Here is a 5,028-nt window from a genome sequence, read left to right as displayed (position 1 = left end):
TCCCCCAAACAGCCCAACAATGTAACAACAACAACAATTACAACTTTCCATTATTATGTTGTCCTTTCTCTTCATATTCACAGTACCAACAACAAGTTTTACTTGTAGACGATATATTTATAATACAAAGATCATAATAAAGTCATTTTCCAAGGTTTAAACCATTTAAACTTCATGGAAACAACCTTTCCAAAACAGTCCATTAAAAACAATAACATCTCAAACTATTTCAAGTCTCCTCTTATAGTATTTTGCACAAATAATGCAACCAACACACAAAAAACTTCAAGAACATGTAGTAGGCTGTTATACTCACCTTAAACAGTAGAAACAACAAGAAATTGCAGCTAAACACAGCCCACAACTATCCTCAATGGCACCACAACATTATAAGTGTTGTATTCTCTTCTTGAATCAACCTTTGGTGTTCAAGTTGGTGTGTAAACACTTGTAGTTTGCCTTGAAACTGTTTTGGAACTGTTTTGGTTGAGAAACAATGAGTTTAAATGAGTTAAAATTGACTTAAATAAGAGATGGACTTTTCTATCGACTTTGTGGGTCCCAAGGGAGTTGCTTGCGCAGTCTCACACAAATGCGAATATCTCTCTACTCCAATGTCGTATCAATGAACGGTTTAATGAGTTAGAAACTAGACTCGTAGATATTCAATGATATAGGTAGATAATCCCCTAATTCTAAGTACAATGTGAGAAAATCTCAACTATATTTGACCAAATGTTCAGCACATTTATGAATGTAACTTGTGATGACCTTTGCCAACTTTTGTTCTACAACTCGCTTAACTTCAAAACATAACACAAGACTATAAAGACTACAATAACTCATAACATAACCTCCTTATCATGTTGAGAAACTTAGTCTCACCCCCAAAGTACATGTTATAACATTCCCAACTTGTCGACTTTTGACAAAACTTATTTTCTTCAATTCATATAGCTTCTAAGCCTTCCAACCCTCTTGGTACTTGCAGTTCATGATCTTAAGTGTTTGTAACCTCCAAGTTAACATGATTAACTTAATTTATGTACTTTCAAAGATGATCTCATTTCATAACTTACATAAATTGATTGCAACAAAGTTTTACGTACGAAAACATGGGGTGTAACACCTTTACATCCACTCGTCTATGATGATGCGCACTCGGCATCACCTATGCTTCGATGATTCTGAATACTACGGATGGGATACGAGGGGTCCATGGATGCTCGATCATTGTCTAAAGGTGTTGTCTAGACTGAGGACACATACGTTTTGGTTGATCATCAGTTCTTCATGTGTGGGATGCAACGGGTTTTTGTTGATCATCAGTTCTTCATGTGTGGGATGCAACGGGTTTTTGTATTTGACTGGTGTTGTATTAGCTTATGAAGGTTGGTATTGTGGATCATCAGATGTTTTGTCCTATGGCTTCGCGCCAAGTGGAGAGTTAACTATCGACAATCATATTGCATGGACAAGTGTTATATCAGCTTTGGGTCTGAGGTATATATGCGGTATATATGTATTACTGCTAAATTTACATTTCAGTATCAGAGAGGTTAGATGAGCATCTTTAGATTCATAGAAGGTCTCTTCAGAGTGGGTATCTCAGTTGTAGCATTGTTGGGTGATTCAGAGGAAATACAAAAATTTATGGTCCTTCAGACGACGTGGTTCGTGCTAGGATCTCCTGCAGCGAGCTTTGATTTGGAATCATTGTGTACCGACGAGGAGAAGTGTTAACTTGAAGACAAGTCGGGGAAGATTATAGGAAGTGGGTCAGCTTGGTGGTGTTGTGTCAGCATGGTAATAAAGGTAATTGGTTCTTTTGGTATGGTAATGCCTTACCAGCATTTTTGTGGCAGTACTCTTGGGTTTGATGGCTTGCGTGACTTCGTTGAGTTGAGGAAGTTCAGTTCTAATGGCTTGGTTGTGGCATACGGGTCTCGAAGAGTTCTTGATAGTGTCGACCATGGCTTGAACTAGATGTCTGCTACCGGCAGAAGGAACATGTTGCGTGTTATGATTTTCGTTTGGATGGGGTCACAGGTTGAAGACAACATGGACAATTTCAGATGTTTAGAAGAATTCTAGCATCATTTGGTACCACCTGAGAAGGGTGCCTACTCGAGAAGGCACATTGTGCTTCGACTAACGGATGCTTGACTAGTATTACGGTAATTGCCTAATTGATCGACCGTTGATGTTCAAATTTTTCTATATGGCACGAACAAATTATGGAATATTTATCATAGGATGATCGTGTATGGGGAAGGTGTTAGTTATTTTAGTAGTGCAGTTGGGATCGGATAAGGAGATTCTTGCACTCTAAGGATAAGAAGACTAAGAAGTTTCTCAGAGCTAACTTATTCCACGGTTGCGGGCGGTAAATGTATGTTAAGAGGTTGGAGACTGATGATATGTGTTATAGATATGCTATTGTGGGATTTTCAGAGGCTATCCAGCTATTTTGGAAGGATCAGAATTCATTTGGAGGCCGCTGGTAGGCCTAATGAAAATGTATATTCTACATCGGGACAAACTTGTTTACTCAGCGCAATTATTATAGCGGGTGTTGTCATCGATTAGAGTTAACGTTATTCGTGTTCTGATGTGTTCTATGTATTAACCAGTTGTGAATATGATGAAGGAAATACCCAGCTCCCATGATACACTACGCGATCCAATCTTCGCGATCGCGGAGAAGGCCTAAAACACCAGAAATTAGCAGTACCAAAGAACATGGAAATGATTCGAAACTCACCCGAGCCCCTTGGGATCCCGTCCGAACATGCTAACAAGTCCCAAAATATAACATGGACCTACTCTAGGCCTCAAATCTCACATAACAACATCAAAATCGCGAATCGCACCTCAAATCAAACTTTATGAACTTTCAACTTCGAAAGCTCGTGTCGAACCATATCAAATCAACTGGAATGACCTCAAATGTTTCACACAAGTTCCAAATGATATAAAGAACCTATTCCAACTCCCAAAATAATAATCTGAACGCGATATCATCAAGGTCAACTCCCGGTCAAACTTATAAACTTTTCAAACCTTCAAATTGCCAACTTTTGCCAAATAATACTGAAACCTTCTAGCGACTTCCAAATGCAAATCCGAGCATATGCCCAAGTCAAAAATAAACCTCTGGACCTAAAAGGACCATCAAAACTCCGATCCGAGGTCAAATACACAAAAGTCAAACTTGGTCTACTCTTCCTACTTAAAGCTTTCTAGTTGAGAATCATTCTTCCAAATCAATCTTGAATCACCTGAAAACCAAAATCGATGATTTACACAAGTCATAATACATCATATAAAGCTACTCAAGACTTCAAACAACTGAACGGAATACAAATGCTCAAATCAACCAGTTGGATCATTACATATTTTATATGAAGTTTGTTACTGGTACCGGGTTTATTATTGAGCAGCTATTGTGGTAGGAAGTATTGCTATGAGAATTTGGGTTATGTAGTATATCATGCAATTTTATCTGGGGTTATGGTTATGAATTGATACGGCTTGTTCAGACTTGCCCTATGCATAGATGCGAGAATCGGGTCTTATAATGAGTTCCAGATGTTGGAGATTTGATTCTAAGGTTTATAGACTAAGATTGATATAAGGATCTTCAGTTACGTTGTGTTTTCAGGCTTATAAGTATTGGGGTGATGTGGGATCACCCACAGGTATGTGTAAGAGGAGGTTATACGATGATTTTATGGCTTTGAAATGACCCTTGGCACGTTCGAGGACGAACATATGTTTAAGTGGGGGAGAATGTAATGACCCGATCGATCATTTTAAGCATTTGCATTCCGTTCGGTGGTTTGAGGGCATCAGTAGCTTCGTATAATATATTATGACATGTGTGTATTATCGGTTCTAATTTTCGGGTGATTCGTGATTGATTTGGAGGAATGCTTCTCAATTAGGTAGCTTTAAGTTCGAAGAGACGACCAAGTTTTACTTTTTGTGTATTTGACATCAGATCAGGGTTTTGATGGTTCTGATAGGTCTGGATGGTAATTTTGGACTTAAGCGTATGCTCGGATTTGTATTTGGATGTTTCTAGAAGGTTTTGGCGCTAATTGGCGAAAGTTGACAATTTGAAGGTTTGGAAAGTTCATAAGTTTGACGGGGAGTTGACTTCAATGTTATCATGATCATATTTTTGTTTTGATAGTTGGAATAGGTTCAATATGTCATTTGGAACTTGTATGCAAAATTTGGGTTCATTTTGGATTGGTTAGGCTTGAATCAGATACTTGGTTCGAATTTTGAAGTTTATGGACTTAAGAGATTGATCTTGATAGACGATTCATGGTTTTGATGTTGTTATGTTGGATTTAAGGCCTCATGCAGTCCTTATTATGTTTTGGGACTTATTGGTATGTTCGGACGGGGTCCCGAGGGGCTCGGGTAAGTTTCGGATAGGTTTAGGTTGTGTTGCGCTCGTTTTTGATGTTTTGGCATCGTTTCTTCAAGCATAAGTGGGACCCCATTAAGAAAACGAGCTCTAAATTATGTTTTGATTGAAACATTGGATCCATATCATAATTACGGATCCATAGCAAAAATAATTGTCAAATGTGAAAATCGTATGAGGGAGTTATGATCATTTTAGTATCGTAGAAGAAATCTAGTGCCCGTGCTTCGCAGATGCGAAGTTGGGTCCGCATTTGCGACCCCGCAGGTGTAAAGAATGGTCCGAAAAAGCGGAAATGACAGCTGGAAAACCTCAAGTGCGGATTTTTGGGCTCAAAAGCGGAAATCCCTGTGTATAAAAAAATCAGATAACGTTCTTTTGGTAATTTGAGCATATCTTGAGTTCTAGAGCTCCGATTGAGGTGATTTTTGCGGCGTTCTTCAGGTATTTTCATGGGGGGTCAATATCTAACCTTAATTTTTATATTTTAAACATGATTACAGTAGTTCATTTGTGAATTAATCTATATTTTTGTTGGAGCATTGGGGGTTTTAGTTTATCAAAAACGTTTCTAAAGTGAATAATTG

Source organism: Nicotiana tomentosiformis, chromosome 6, assembly GCF_000390325.3.
Source record: "Nicotiana tomentosiformis chromosome 6, ASM39032v3, whole genome shotgun sequence".
Classification (NCBI taxonomy): Eukaryota; Viridiplantae; Streptophyta; class Magnoliopsida; order Solanales; family Solanaceae; genus Nicotiana; species Nicotiana tomentosiformis.
Note: the sequence above shows the minus strand (reverse complement) of the source record.